General features: G+C 41.8%; 1 protein-coding gene across 1 annotated transcript in view; it reads right to left on the bottom strand.

Moving 5' to 3' along the window:
• The window catches only part of LOC139749885 (uncharacterized), a 230,545-nt gene that overhangs the window by 81,351 nt on the left and 131,588 nt on the right, over positions 1 to 17,606 (bottom strand). The gene's annotated exons all lie outside the window — the stretch shown is intronic.

Below are 17,606 nucleotides of genomic sequence, written 5' to 3'. Positions count from 1 at the left end.
GTGAAAAAGAAAATGTGAAATAAGTGAAGTGTTTTAAACATGATACGAATGTGTATTAATTACTAAAATATACAATTCAAAACATCAGCTAAAATCTATAGCAAAAGACTTATACATACTGATACATAGGGACAACTTATCATTACTATACTATAGGTACCAGAAGGCAGGAATATACATATGCAAGTAAAACCATAAGGGAATGCAAAATGTGAAGTGTTGAGCTCTTTCGTATAATACAATTTCAAGAATAAGAACAGATAAAGAGAACCAGAATATTATATATCAAATGCCACTAGGTGGGATCAGGGAAATGATCAAGAGACAGGTAAATGGATTAAAGCACAGATCACCCTCAATAACTTTACCTTTCTAAAGTTACAAAATCAGTTTAACATTTCTTTTTTTCTGGTGGCTCTAGTCACAGACAAAAGTCAAAGTCAAGGATGCCCCCTAATCGAAATATAAAGAGGTTATAGAGAGGGCAAAAGAAGAAACAAGGAAAAGTATTTACAAATTTTGGTGAAAGTGAAAACCTGCCCTTAAAGCTAGGTTAAAGTTATCAGAAAAGTTATAAGGTAAATCATGAGCGGGTAGAGAGTTTCAAAGCTTAGAGGTGGAAGGAAAGGAACCGTATTCAAAATGGCCCAACATTATTTTTCAATAGCCACACAGTAATCATGCAATGCAGCAGCTTGCTGAGTATTGCATAATCTAGCTAGTGGTGGGGGCATACAAGCAGCCAAGTTTTATGAGCAAAAACCAAAGAAATACCTATTAATGCAAAAAAATCAACCAACATTGTAGCATAGAGTAAGTGGGTTACATCTGAAGTTAGCCTGGATAGTTGATGCGTCAGACTGCTTTTGTCTCAACTCTGTCAAGGAAAGATGCAGAGCACCACCCCAGATGTAAGAGTAATACCCCATACAGGACGGATCACTCTTTTGTATAAATGGAGCAACTGTTCAGAAGAAAAGAAGCTTTGACTTCTAAACAGGAATCCTAGATTCTTAGAAACAGACTTATCTATTTCTGTTATGTGCTGTTCCAAGATAATATGGATGTTACAGTACTATCAAGTATGTTAAGTGAGTCAAAGGGTGGAATCATAGATCCATCATGGGAGAGATAGGAATGAACATCACTAGAGGATATGGGAGCTGAGGGATTTTTCAAAAATTTGGAGAACCAAAGTGAGTTGCTCTGTTTATGGAAGAGATGACTACAGTACTATTAGAACAGAAAAAATAAAACTACAGCAACAGAAGTTGTTGGGATGCCTTGGACAAAGACCAGAAAGAACTGTCAGTGGATGAAGGGGAAAGATTATTGCACTTCCTTTGAATAAAGGAATACTTTCCCTCATGGATAACGTACTTGCAATGATTACAGGCAATGATAAATGCTGAATGGGAGGAGGAGGAAGGAGAATTCATCCAGGCCTGATATGCCTGATCCCTTGCCTAAATGGTCTCAAAACAAGAACAGCTGAACCACAGCCTGAAAAAGAAGTGGTTGTCTTGGAGGAAGAGGGGATAAATGCTTCCAGTCCTGCAATGAACTCTGCTATGTGTATGGAGGAGAGAGAAGTATCACCACATATGAAATATTAATTTACTCATAAAAAATCAGAAGTTTTCATTAATTATCCAGCCAGCTTTGTTAATCCCCTTCTAAATGACCCATTTAGAAGGGGATGCTTGCTGTAGGGGGAGGTGCCATCAAAACAGACACATCTATGAGATTATGGTCAAATGAGCCAACTGGGGGCAAAATCGTGTAGATGAAGCACAAAGGATTAGAAGTGAAAAACAGATCCAGAATAATGAGAGTTGTCACAGTGGTGGGTGGGGTGGGTGATAATCTGTTCTAGATTATTGAGAATAAAGAAAGTGAGGGCTTCAATCACCCACCATCCATTCAGGAGGAGTTCAACCATTCCCCATTATGAATGTTCAAATTCCCTAGGTAAAGGATATCAGCTTGCAGGTGAGATATCATGGCCTCAAGGTAAGAGTTTAAACAGATGAAGAAAGCTATACAATTTGTAGAATTAGGAGAGCAGAAGGTGACACTTAGGAAAACAGAGGTAGTTGGGAGACAGACCTTGAGCCTTTGAGGTATGCCAAAGGTGTGTTGCTGTTGGAATAAGAACAGACACTGCCTTTGAACCAGAATACTGAATGGAGACTATCATGGGGATATTAGAAAGGGAGCAGTGAGGACAACATTAGACATCTGGGTCTTGGAGAGAATCAGATAAATGGAAAGGTACTTGATAAATAGTTAACAAAAAAGGTTCCAACTTTTTCACTTGTAAAGTTATCTAATTCATATAAACCAATAATGTGATTCATATTGATATCTCTTCTATGTTTGATAAGAGATAATTCAACAATATTTCTATCAATTATTGAATTATTGTACGTGCCAAATTTAGCATTAACCCAGACAATTTCATCAAAATATCTATAGAACAAATACTACATTAGATTCTTGATCACACCTAACACTATTTCAAGTTGTTTAACCCTAACACTAACAACTTTACCAGCTTATCCATGTAAAACTAATCACATTCTGTAAAAGGAACATCGTACACAAAACCCTTCTGAGCAGTTACGGAATTTCTAATACAACTTTCCATGACATTATCATTTTCAATGCTGACGACTACATTAATACTAAAAGTTTTAAACAAAGCAGGAACATTAAGCTAGTTCTCAAAACAAGATAACATCAAGTTTTTATTCACAAAAGTTTTTTTGTATGAACTTTATAAAAATACATTCTAAGAAGATTTTAACCCAAGTTAAGGAAATGCTCAAAAAATGAAATATGAAAATACAAACCATTACCTTTAAAATGATGAGCAGAATAACAGGGAATACATGAACAGTAATTTGTGGGTTTACAATGTATGCTAAACTTTTGGTTCCTTCCATCCCTATGAACATTCTTAGGGGTGGAAATAACCTATGTTTACAGGAGTAGCACAGCATTAGGTAACACTGGAAATATTTCATGTAAATTTATCACAAGATGGATGGATGGATATTTCATGTAAATCTGTATTTCAATATACAAACACACACACACACACACACACACACACACACACATACAATCACTTGAGGAAAGTGGTTGGTTCTCAGTGAATGTCGGTTTGCAGCAGGGGTGCATGATGCCTCTATGGTTGTTTAATTTGTTTATGGATGAGGTTGTCAGGGATGTAAATGCAAGAGTTTTGGTGAGAGGTGCAAGTATGCAGTCACTTGTGGATGACAGGGCTTGGGAATTGAATCAGCTGTTGTTCGCTGATGATACAGCGCTGGTGGTTGATTAGGGTGAGAAACTGCAGAAGTTGGTGACTGATTTTGGTAGAGTGTGTGAAGGAAGAAAACTGAGAGTAAATGTGAATAAGAGCAAGGTTATTAGGTTCAGTAGGGTTAAGGGACAAGTCAACTGGCAGGTAATTGGAGGAAGTGAAGTGTTTTAGATATCTGAGAGTGGATTTGGCAACAGAGGGAACCATGAGAGTCAGAGTGAGTTACAGGGTGGGGAAGGGGGTGAAGGTTCTGGGATCGTTGAAGAATGTGTAGAATGCATGAATGATATCTTGGAGAGCAAAATTGGGTATGTTTGAGGGAATAGTGGTTCCAACAATGTATATGGTAGTAAGGAAAGGACTATACATAGGATTGTGCGGAGGAGGGAATGAAATCTTTGAGGACAATATGTGGTGTGAGGTGGTTTCATCGAGTAAGTAATGAAAGGGTAAGAGAGATGTGTGGTAATAAAGAGTGTGGTTGAGAGAGCAGAAGAGGGTGTATTGAAATGGTTTGGTCAGATGGAGAGAATGAGTGAGGAAAGATTGACAAAGAGGATATAAGCGTCAGAGGTGGAGGGAACGAGGAAAAATGGGAGACATAATTGAAGGTGGAAGGATGGAGTGAAAAAGATTTTGAGCGATCGGGGCATGAACATACAGGAGGGTGAAAGGCATGCAAGGAATATCAGATTGGGGAAGAGCAGTGTGGTTTCAGAAGTGGTAGAGGATGTGTGGATCAGGTGTTTGCTTTGAAGAATGTATGTGAGAAATACTTAGAAAAGCAAATGGATTTGTATGTAGCATTTATGGACCTGGAGAAGGCATATGATAGAGTTGATAGAGATGCTCTGTGGAAGGTATTAAGAATATATGGTGTGGTAGGCAAGTTGTTAGAAGCAGTGAAAAGTTTTATTGAGGCTGTAAGGCGTGTGTACGTGTAGGAAGAAAGGAAAGTGATGGGTTCTCAGTGAATGTAGGTTTGCGACAGGGGTGTGTGATGTCTCCATGGTTGTTTAATTTGTTTATGGATGGGGTTGTTAGGGAGGTGAATGCAAGAGTTTTGGAAAGAGGGGCAAGTATGCAGTCTGTTGGGGATGAGAGAGTTTGGGAAGTGAGTCAGTAGTTGTTTGCTGATGATACAGCGCTGGTGGCTGATTCATGTGAGAAACTGCAGAAACTGGTGACTGAGTTTGGTAAAGTGTGTGAAAGAAGAAATTTAAGAGTAAATGTGAATAAGAGCAAGGTTATTAGGTACAGTAGGGTTGAGGGTCAAGTCAACAGGGAGGTAAGTTTGAATGGAGAGAAACTGGAGGAAGTAAAGTGTTTTAGATATCTGGGTGTGGATTTGGCAGCGGATGGAACCATGGAAGTGGAAGTGAATTATAGGGTGGGGGAGGGGGCGAAAATTCTGGGAGCCTTGAAGAATGTTTGGAAGTCGAGAACATTATCTCGGAAAGCAAAAATGGGTATGTTTGAAGGAATAGTGGTTCCAACAATGTTGTATGGCTGCGAGACATGGGCTATGGATAGAGTTGTGCGCAGAAGGGTGGATGTGCTGGAAATGAGATGTTTGAGGACAATATGTGGTGTGAGGTGGTTTGATCGAGTAAGTAATGTAAGGGTAAGAGAGATATGTGAAAATAAAGAGTGTGGTTGAGAGAGCAGAAGAGGGTGTTTTGAAATGGTTTGGTCACATGGAGAGAATGAGGGTGTCAGAGGTGGAGGGAACGAGGAGAAGTGGGAGACCAAATTGGAGGTGGAAAGATGGAGTGAAAAAGATTTTGAGTGATCGGGGCCTGAACATGCAGGAGGGTGAAAGGCGTGCAAGGAATAGAGTGAATTGGAACGATGTGGTATACTGGGGTCGATGTGCTGTCAATGGATTGAACCAGGGCATGTGAAGCATCTGGGGAAAACCATGGAAAGTTCTGTGGGGCCTGGATGTGGAAAGGGAGCTGCGGTTTCGGTGCATTATTACATGACAGCTAGAGACTGAGTGTGAATGAATGTGGCCTTTGTTGTCTTTCCTAGCGCTACCTCGCACACATGAGGGGGGTGGGGGTTGTTATTACATGTGTGGCGGGGTGGCGATGGGAATGAATAAAGGCAGATGGGGTGGCGATGAGGGTGAGTAGGAGCAGACAGTGTGAATTGTGTGCATGTGTGTATATGTGTGTGTCTGTGTGTGTATATATGTGCGCACGTTGGGATGTGTGGGTGTGTATGTTTGCGTGTGTGGACGTGTGTGCATGTACATGTGTGTGGGGGTGGGTTGGGCCATTTCTTTCGTCTGTTTCCTTGCGCTACCTCGCAGGCGCGGGAGACAGCGACAAAGCAAAATAAATAAATATATATATATATATATATATATATATATATATTTTTTTTTTGCTTTGTCGCTGTCTCCCGCGTTTGCAAGGTAGTGCAAGGAAACAGACGAAAGAAATGGCCCAACCCACCCCCATAAACATGTATTTACATACGTCCACACACGCAAATATACATACCTACACAGCTTTCCATGGTTTACCCCAGACGCTTCACATGCCTTGATTCAATCCACTGACAGCACGTCAACCCCGGTATACCACATCGCTCCAATTCACTCTATTCCTTGCCCTCCTTTCACCCTCCTGCATGTTCAGGCCCCGATCACACAAAATCTTTTTCACTCCATCTTTCCACCTCCAATTTGGTCTCCCTCTTCTCCTCGTTCCCTCCACCTCCGACACATATATTCTCTTGGTCAATCTTTCCTCACTCATTCTCTCCATGTGCCCAAACCATTTCAAAACACCCTCTTCCGCTCTCTCAACCACGCTCTTTTTATTTCCACACATCTCTCTTACCCTTACGTTACTTACTTGATCAAACCACCTCACACCACACATTGTCCTCATAGGGTGGGGGAGGGGGGGAAAATTCTGGGAGCCGTGAAGAATGTGTGGAAGTCGAGAACATTATCTCGGAAAGAAAAAATGGGTATGTTTGAAGGAATAGTGGTTCCAACAATGTTGTATGGTTGCGAGGCGTGGGCTATGGATAGAGTTGTGCGCAGGACGATGGATGTGCTGGAAATGAGATATATATATATATATATATATATATATATATATATATATATATATATATATATATATATATATATATATATCCTCCCCTCCTTGTATTTTTTTAACTTTCTAAAATGGGAAACAGAAGAAGGAGTCACGCGGGGAGTGCTCATCCTCCTCGAAGGCTCAGACTGGGGTGTCTAAGTGTGTGTGGATGTAACCAAGATGTGAAAAAAGGAGAGATAGGTAGTATGTTTGAGGAAAGGAACCTGGATGTTTTGGCTCTGAGTGAAACGAAGCTCAAGGGTAAAGGGGACGAGTGGTTTGGGAATGTCTTGGGAGTAAAGTCATGGGTTAGTGAGAGGACAAGAGCAAGGGATGGAGTAGCAGTACTCCTGAAACAGGAGTTGTGGGAGTATGTGATACAATGTAAGAAAGTAAATTCTCGATTAATATGGGTAAAACTGAAAGTTGATGGAGAGAGATGGGTGATTATTGGTGCATATGCACCTGGGCATGAGAAGAAAGATCATGAGAGGCAAGTGTTTAGGGAGCAGCTGAATGAGTGTGTTAGTGGTTTTCATGCACGAGACCGGGTTATAGTGATGGGTGATTTGAATGCAAAGGTGAGTAATGTGGCAGTTGAGGGAATAATTGGTATACATGGGGTGTTCAGTGTTGTAAATGGAAATGGTGAAGAGCTTGTAGATTTATGTGCTGAAAAAGGACTGGTGATTGGGAATACCTGGTTTAAAAAGCGAGATATACATAAGTATACGTATGTAAGTAGGAGAGATGGCCAGAGAGCGTTATTGGATTACGTGTTAATTGACAGGTGCGCGAAAAAGAGACTTTTGGATGTTAATGTGCTGAGAGGTGCAACTGGAAGGATGTCCGATCATTATCTTGTGGAGGCTAAGGTGAAGATTTGTATGGGTTTTCAGAAAAGAAGAGTGAATGTTGGGGTGAAGAGGGTGGTGAGAGTAAGGGAGCTTGGGAAGGAGACTTGTGTGAGGAAGTACCAGGAGAGACTGAGTACAGAATGGAAAAAGGTGAGAACAATGGAAGTAAGGGGAGTGGGGGAGGAATGGGATGTATTTAAGGAATCAGTGATGGATTGCGCAAAAGATGCTTGTGGCATGAGAAGAGTGGGAGGTGGGTTGATTAGAAAGGGTAGTGAGTGGTGGGATGAAGAAGTAAGATTATTAGTGAAAGAGAAGAGAGAGGCATTTGGACGATTTTTGCAGGGAAAAAATGCAATTGAGTGGGAGATGTATAAAAGAAAGAGACAGGAGGTCAAGAGAAAGGTGCAAGAGGTGAAAAAGAGGGCAAGTGAGAGTTGGGGTGAGAGAGTATCATTAAATTTTAAGGAGAATAAAAAGATGTTTTGGAAGGAGGTAAATAAAGTGCGTAAGACAAGGGAGCAAATGGGAACTTCAGTGAAGGGCGCAAGTGGGGAGGTGATAACAAGTAGTGGTGATGTGAGAAAGAGATGGAGTGAGTATTTTGAAGGTTTGTTGAATGTGTTTGATGATAGAGTGGCAGATATAGGGAGTTTTGGTCGAGGTGGTGTGCAAAGTGAGAGGGTTAGGGAAAATGATTTGGTAAACAGAAAAGAGGTAGTAAAAGCTTTGCGGAAGATGAAAGCCGGCAAGGCAGCAAGTTTGGATGGTATTGCAGTGGAATTTATTAAAAAAGGGGGTGACTGTATTATTGACTGGTTGGTAAGGTTATTTAATGTATGTATGACTCATGGTGAGGTGCCTGAGGATTGGCGGAATGCGTGCATAGTGCCATTGTACAAAGGCAAAGGGGATAAGAGTGAGTGCTCAAATTTCAGAGGTATAAGTTTGTTGAGTATTCCTGGTAAATTATATGGGAGGGTATTGATTGAGAGGGTGAAGGCATGTACAGAGCATCAGATTGGGGAAGAGCAGTGTGGTTTCAGAAGTGGTAGAGGATGTGTGGATCAGGTGTTTGCTTTGAAGAATGTATGTGAGAAATACTTAGAAAAGCAAATGGATTTGTATGTAGCATTTATGGATCTGGAGAAGGCATATGATAGAGTTGATAGAGATGCTCTGTGGAAGGTATTAAGAATATATGGTGTGGGAGGCAAGTTGTTAGAAGCAGTGAAAAGTTTTTATCGAGGATGTAAGGCATGTGTACGTGTAGGAAGAGAGGAGGGTGATTGGTTCTCAGTGAATGTACGTTTGCGGCAGGGGTGTGTGATGTCTCCATGGTTGTTTAATTTGTTTATGGATGGGGTTGTTAGGGAGGTGAATGCAAGAGTTTTTGAAAGAGGGGCAAGTATGAAGTCTGTTGTGGATGAGAGAGCTTGGGAAGTGAGTGAGTTGTTGTTCGCTGATGATACAGCGCTGGTGGCTGATTCATGTGAGAAACTGCAGAAGCTGGTGTGAAAGAAGAAAGTTAAGAGTAAATGTGAATAAGAGCAAGGTTATTAGGTACAGTAGGGTTGAGGGTCAAGTCAATTGGGAGGTAAGTTTGAATGGAGAAAAACTGGAGGAAGTAAAGTGTTTTAGATATCTGGGAGTGGATCTGGCAGCGGATCGAACCATGGAAGTGGAAGTGGATCATAGGGTGGGGGAGGGGGCGACAATCCTGGGAGCCTTGAAGAATGTGTGGAAGTCGAGAACATTATCTCGGAAAGCAAAAATGGGTATGTTTGAAGGAATAGAGGTTCCAACAATTTTGTATGGTTGCGAGGCGTGGGCTATGGATAGAGTTATGCGCAGGAGGGTGGATGTGCTGGAAATGAGATGTTTGAGGACAATGTGTGGTGTGAGGTGGTTTGATCGAGTAAGTAACGTAAGGGTAAGAGAGATGTGTGGAAATAAAAAGAGCGTGGTTGAGAGAGCAGAAGAGGGTGTTTTGAAATGGTTTGGGCACATGGAGAGAATGAGTGAGGAAAGATTGACCAAGAGGATATATGTGTCGGAGGTGGAGGGAACGAGGAGAAGTGGGAGACCAAATTGGAGGTGGAAAGATGGAGTGAAAAAGATTTTGTGTGATCGGGGCCTGAACATGCAGGAGGGTGAAAGGAGGGCAAGGAATAGAGTGAACTGGATCGATGTGGTATACCGGGGTTGACGTGCTGTCAGTGGATTGAATTAGGGCATGTGAAGCGTCTGGGGTAAATAATGGAAAGCTGTGTAGGTATGTATATTTGCGTGTGTGGACGTATGTATATATATATATATATATATATATATATATATATATATATATATATATATATATATATATATACATATATGTATATATATATATATATATTTTTTTTTGCTTTGTCGCTGTCTCCCGCGCTTGCGAGGTAGCGCAAGGAAACAGACGAAAGAAATGGCCCAACCCACCCCCATACACATGTATATACATACACGTCCACACACGCAAATATACATACCTACACAGCCTTTTCACGCAATCTTTTTCACTCCATCTTTCCATCTTACTTACTCGATCAAACCACCTCACACCACACATTGTCCTCAAACATCTCATTTCCAGCACATCCACCCTCCTGCGCACAACTCTATCCATAGCCCACGCCTCGCAACCATACAAAATTGTTGGAACCTCTATTCCTTCAAACATACCCATTTTTGCTTTCCGAGATAATGTTCTCGACTTCCACACATTCTTCAAGGCTCCCAGGATTGTCGCCCCCTCCCCCACCCTATGATCCACTTCCACTTCCATGGTTCCATCCGCTGCCAGATCCACTTCCAGATATCTAAAACACTTTACTTCCTCCAGTTTTTCTCCATTCAAGCTTACCTCCCAACTGACTTGACCATCAACCCTACTGTACCTAATAACCTTGCTCTTATTCACATTTACTCTTAACTTTCTTCTTTCACACCAGCTTCTGCAGTTTCTCACATGAATCAGCCACCAGCGCTGTATCATCAGCGAACAACAACTCACTCACTTCCCAAGCTCTCTCATCCACAACAGACTTCATACTTGCCCCTCTTTCCAAAACTCTTGCATTCACCTCCCTAACAACCCCATCCATAAACAAATTAAACAACCATGGAGACATCACACACCCCTGCCGCAAACCTACATTCACTGAGAACCAATCACCCTCCTCTCTTCCTACACGTACACATGCCTTACATCCTCGATAAAAACTTTTCACTGCTTCTAACAACTTGCCTCCCACACCATATATTCTTAATACCTTCCACAGAGCATCTCTATCTACTCTATCATATGCCTTCTCCAGATCCATAAATGCTACATACAAATCCATTTGCTTTTCTAAGTATTTCTCACATACATTCTTAAAAGCAAACACCTGATCCACACATCCTCTATCACTTCTGAAACCACACTGCTCTTCCCCAGTCTGATGCTTTGTACATGTCTTCACCCTCTCAATCAATACCCTCCCATATAATTTACCAGGAATACTCAACAAACTTATACCTCTGTAATTTGAGCGCTCACTCTTATCCCCTTTGCCTTTGTACAATGGCACTATGCACGCATTCCGCCAATCCTCAGGCACCTCACCATGAGTCATACATACATTAAATAACCTTACCAACCAGTCAATAATACAGTCACCCTCTTTTTTAATAAATTCCACTGCAATACCATCCAAACCTGCTGCCTTGCCAGCTTTCATCTTCTGCAAAGCTTTTACTACCTCTTCTCTGTTTACCAAATCATTTTCCCTAACCCTCTCACTTTGCACACCACCTCGATCAAAACACCCTATACCTGCCACTCTATCATCAAACACATTCAACAAACCTTCAAAATACTCACTCCATCTCCTCACATCACAACTACTTGTTATCACCTCCCCATTTGCTCCCTTCACTGAAGTTCCCATTTGCTCCCTTGTCTTATGCACTTTATTTACCTCCTTCCAAAACATCTTTTTATTCTCCCTAAAATTTAATGATACTCTCTCACCCCAACTCTCATTTGCCCTCTTTTTCACCTCTTGCACCTTTCTCTTGACCTCCTGTCTCTTTCTTTTATACATCTCCCACTCAATTGCATTTTTTCCCTGCAAAAATCGTCCAAATGCCTCTCTCTTCTCTTTCACTAATAATCTTACTTCTTCATCCCACCACTCACTACTCTTTCTAATCAACCCACATCCCACTCTTCTCATGCCACAAGCATCTTTTGCGCAATCCATCACTGATTCCCTAAATACATCCCATTCCTCCCCCACTCCCCTTACTTCCATTGTTCTCACCTTTTTCCATTCTGTACTCAGTCTCTCCTGGTACTTCCTCACACAAGTCTCCTTCCCAAGCTCACTTATATATATCTATTAATTTGCTTTGTCGCTGTCTCCCGCATTTGCGAGGTAGCACAAGGAAACAGACGAAAGAAATGGCCCAACCCACCCCCATACACATGTATATACATACACGTCCACACACGCAAATATACATACCTATACATCTCAATGTACACATATATATACACACACAGACACATACATATATACCCATGCACACAATTCACACTGTCTGCCTTTATTCATTACCATCGCCACCTCGCCACACATGGAATACCATCCCCCTCCCCCCTCATGTGTGCGAGGTAGCGCTAGGAAAAGACAACAAAGGCCCCATTCGTTCACACTCAGTCTCTAGCTGTCATGTAATAATGCCCTGAAACCACAGCTCCCTTTCCACATCCAGGCCCCACACAACTTTCCATGGTTTACGCCAGACGCTTCACATGCCCTGATTCAATCCACTGACAGCACGTCAACCCCGCTATACCACATCGATCCAGTTCACTCTATTCCTTGCCCGCCTTTCACCCTCCTGCATGTTCAGGCCCCGATCACTCAAAATCTTTTTCACTCCATCTTTCCACCTCCAATTTGGTCTCCCACTTCTCCTCGATCCCTCCACCTCCGACTCATATATCCTCTTGGTCAATCTTTTCTCACTCATTCTCTACATGTGATCAACCCATTTCAATACATCCTCTTCTGCTCTCTAAACCATACTCTTTTTATAACCACCCATCTCTCTTACCCTTTCATTACTTACTCGATCAAATCACCTCACACCAAATATTGTCCTCAAACATTTCATTTCAACACATCCACCCTCCTTCACACAACCCTATCTATAACCCATGCCTCACAACCATATAACATTGTTGGAACCACTATTCTTGCAAACATGCCCATTTTTGCTCTCCGAGATAATGTTCTCACCTTCCACACATTCTCCAACACTCCTAGAACCTTCGCCCCTTCCCCCATCCAGTGACTTACTTCTGCTTCCATGGTTCCATCTGCTGCCAAATCACTCCAAGATATCTAAAACCCTTCACTTCCTCCAGTTCTTCTCTATTCAAACTTACCTCCCAATTGATTTGTCCCTCTTACCTTACTGAACCTAATAACCTTGCTATTATTCACACTTACTCTCAGCTTTCTCCTTTCACACACTTTACCAAACTCAGTCACCAGCTTCTGCAGTTTCTCACCCAAATCAGCAACCAGCGCTGTATCATCAGAGAACAACAACTGATTCACTTCCCAAGCCCTCTCATCCACAACAGACTGAATACTTGCCCCTCTCTCCAAAACTCTTGCATTCACCTTCCTAAAAACCCCATCTATGAACAAATTAAACAAACATGGAGACATCACGCACCCCTGCCACAATCTGACATTCGCTAGGACCAATCACTTTTCTCTCTTAATACTCGTACACATGCCTTATATCCTCAATAAAAACTTTTCACTACTTCTAGCAACTTACCTCCCACACCATATACTCTTAATACCTTCCACAAAGCATCTCTATCAACTCTATATGCCTTCTCCAGATCCATAAATGCTACATACAAATCCATGTTTTTCTAAGTATTTCTCACGTACATTCTTCAAAGCAGACACTTGATTCACACATCCTCTACCACTTTGAAACCACACTGCTCTTCCCCAGTCTGATGCTCTGCACATGCCTTGACCCTCTCCATCAATACCCTCCTATATGATTTCCCAGGAATACTCAATAATCTTATACCTCTGTAATTTGAACACTCACCTTTATCCCTTTTGCCTTTGTACAATGGCACTATGCACACATTCTGCCAATCCTCAGGCACTTCATCATGAGCCATACATGCACTGAATATCCTCACCAACCAGTCAACCACACAGTTTCCCCCTTTTTAATAAATTCCACAGCAATACCATCCAAACCCGCTGCCTTGCTGGTTTTCATCTTCCACAAAGCTTTCAATACCTCTTCTCTGTTTACATAATCATTCTCCCTGACCCTCTCACTTCGCACAACACCTCGACCAAAACACTCTATATCTGCCACTCCATCATCAAACACATTCAAGAAACCTTCTAAATATTTACAACATCTCCTCTCACATCACCACTGCTTGTTACTACCTCCCAATTTGCCCCCTTCACCGATGTTCCCATTTGTTCTCTTGTCTTATGCACTTTATTTACCTCCTTCCAAACATCTTTTTATTCTCCCTAAAATTTAATGATACTCTCTCTCACCCCAACTCTCATGCCCTCTTTTTCACCTCTTGCAACTTTCTATTGACCTCCTGCCTCTTTCTTTTATACATCTTCCAATCTTGTGAACTATTTCCCTGCAAAATTCATCCAAATGCCTCTCTCTTCTCTTTCAATAACAATCTTACTTCTTCCTCCCACCAGTCACTACACTTTCTAATCTGCCTACCTCCCACATTTCTCATGCCACAAGCATCTTTTGCGCAAGCCATCACTGCTTTCCTAAATACACCCCATTCTTCCCCCACTCCCCTTACCTCCTTTGTTCTCACCTTTTTCCATTCTGCACTCAATCTCTCCTGGTACTTCCTCACACAAATCTCCTTTCCAAGCTCACTTACTCTCACCACTCTTTTCACCCCAACATTCTCTCTTCTTTTCTGAATACCTCTACAAATCTTCACCTTCGCCTCCACGAGATAATGATCAGACATCCCTCCAGTTGCACCTCTCAGCACATTAACATCCAAAAGTCTCTCTTTCACGTGCCTATCAATTAACACTTTTTTCTTTCTTCAAACTATTCGCCATTTCCGCATTAGCGAGGTAGCGTTAAGAACAGAGGACTGGGCCTTTGAGGGAATACCCTCACCTGGCCCAATTTTCTGTTCCTTCTTTTGGAAAATTGAAAAAAAAAACTGAGAGGGGAGGATTTCCAGCCCCCCGCTCCCTCCCCTTTTAGTCGCCTTCTACGACACGCAGGGAATACGTGGGAAGTATTCTTAATCCCCTATCCCCTATTAACACTAATAATATAATATTTATTATCTCATTTATTCATTTATTATACTTTGTTGCTGTCTCCCACGTTAGTGAGGTGGCACAAGGAAACAGACGACAGAATGGCCCAACCCATCCAAATGCACATGTATATACATACACGCCCATATACATACCTATACATTTCAATATGTACATACATATACATACACAGACAAATACATATATACACATGTACACATTCATACTTACAGCCCTCAGCATTCCTGTCGCCACCTAACCACACATGAAATGGCATCCCCCTCCCCCTGCACACATGCAAGGTAGTGCTAGGAAAAGAAAACAAAGGCCACATTCGTTCACACTCAGTCTCTAATTCTCATGTGTAATGCACCGAAACCACAGCTCCCTTTCCACATCCAGGACCCAAAAAAACTTTCCATGGTTTACCCCAGACACTTCATATGCCCTGGTTCAATCCACTGACAGCATGTCGACCCCAGTATATCACATCATTCCAATTCACTCTATTCCTTGCATGCCTTTCACCCTCCTGTATGTTCAGGCCCCAATCACTCAAAATCTTTTTCACTCCATCTTTCCACCTACAATTTTGTCTCCCACTTCTCCTCATACCCTCCACCTCTGACACATACATCCTCTTTGTCAATCTTTCCTCACTCATTCTCTCCATATGACCAAACCATTTCAATACACCCTCTTCTGCTCTCTAAACCACACTCTATTCATCACCACATACCTCTCTTAACCTTTCATTACTTACTCGATCAAACCACCTCACACCATATATTGTCCTTAAACACCTCATTTTCAACACATCCACCTTCTTCCACATAACCCTATCTAGAGCCTATGTCTCACAACTATATAACATTGTTGGAACCACTATTCCTTCAAACATACCCATTTTTGCTTTCCGAGATAATTTTCTTGCCTTCCACACATTTTTCAATGCTCCCAGAACCTTCGCCCCCTACCCACCCAGTGACTCGCTTCCGCTTCCATAGTTCCATCCACTGTTAAATCCACTCCCAGATATCTAAAACACTTCACTTCCTCAGTTTTTTCCATTCAATCTTACTTCCCATTTGACTTGTAACCTCAACCCTACTGTACCTAATTACCTTGCTATTATTCACATTTACCCTCAGCTTTCTTCTTTCACACACTTTACCAAACTCAGTCACCACCTTCTGCAGTTTCTCACCCTAATCAGCCATCAGCGCTGTATCATCAGCGAACAACAACTGACTCACTTCCCAAGCCCTCTCATCCACAACAGGCTGCATACTTGCCCCTCTTAACAAAACTCTTGCATTCACCTCCCTAACAACCCCATCCACAAACAAATTAAACAAACATGGAGACATCACGCACCCCTGCCGCAAACCTACATTCACTGAGACCCAATACTTTCCTCTCTTCCTACACATACACATGCCTTACATCCTCCATAAAAACTTTTCACTGCTTCTAGCAACTTGCCTCCCACACCATATACTCTTAATACCTTCCCTAACGCATCTCTATTAACTCTATCATATGCCTTCTCCAGATCCATAAATGCTACATACAAATCCATTTGTTTTTCCAAGTATTTCTCACATACATTCTTCAAAGCAAACACATGATCCACACATCCTCTGCCACTTCTGAAACCACACTGCTCTTCCCCAATCTGATGCTTTCACCCTCTCAATCAATACCCTCCCATATAATTTCCTAGGAATACTCAACAAACTCATACCTCTGTAATTTGAGCACTTACTTTTATCCCCTTTGCCTTTGTATAATGGCATCATGCATGCATTCTGCTAATCCTCAGGTACTTCACCATGAGCCATACATACAATGAATATCCTCACCAACCAGTCAACAACACAGTCACCCCCTTTTTTAATAAATTCCACTGCAATACCATCCAAACCCGCCGCCTTCCTGGCTTTCATCTTCTGCAAAGCTTTCACTACTTCTCTGTTTACCAAATCATTCTCCCTGACCCTCTCACTTTGCACACCACCTCAACCAAAGCACCCTATATCTGCCACTCTATCATCAAACACATTCAACAAAACTTCAAAATACTCACTCCAGCTCCTCCTCATATCACCACTACTTGTTATCACTTCCCCATTTAGCCCCATTCACTGATGTTCCCATTTGTTCTCTTGTCTTAAGCACTTTATCTCCTTCCAAATCATCTTTTTATTCTCCCTAAAATTTAATGATACTCTCTCACCCCAACTCTCATTTGTTCTCTTTTTCACTTCTTGCACTTTTCTCTTGACCTCCTGCCTCTTTCTTTTATACATCTCCCAGTCACTTGCATTATTTCCCTGCAAAAATCATCCAAATGCCTCTCCCTTCTCTTTCACTAATAATATTACTTTTTCATCCCACCACTCACTACCCTTTGTATTGCGTAAGCCATCACTGCTTCCCTATATACATCCCATTCCTCCCCCCCCCCCTCCCATTACATCCCCTTACATCCTTTGCTCTCACCTTTTGCCATTCTGCACTCACTCTCTCCTGGTACTTCCTCACACGTCTCAAGCTCACTTACTCTCACCACTCCCTTCACACCAAGATTCTTCTTTTCTGAAAACCTCTAAAAAACCTTCACATTCACTTCCACATGATAATGATCAAACATCCCTCCTGTTGCATCTCTCAGCACATATATATATATCCCTGGGCATAGGGGAGAAAGAGTACTTCCCATGTATTCTCTACATGTCGTAGAAGGCAACTAGGGGAGGGAGTGGGGGGCTGGAAATCCTTCCCTCCCTTTTTTAATTTTCCAAAAAAAGGAACAGAAAAGGGGGCCAAGTGAGGATTTTCCTCAAAGGCTCAGTTCTCTATTCTTAACGCAAACTTGCTAACATGGAATATGGGAAAAATACAAACCATTTCC

Source organism: Panulirus ornatus, chromosome 8, assembly GCF_036320965.1.
Source record: "Panulirus ornatus isolate Po-2019 chromosome 8, ASM3632096v1, whole genome shotgun sequence".
NCBI classification, from domain to species: domain Eukaryota; kingdom Metazoa; phylum Arthropoda; class Malacostraca; order Decapoda; family Palinuridae; genus Panulirus; species Panulirus ornatus.
This window is presented reverse-complemented; position numbering and strand designations above follow the sequence as displayed.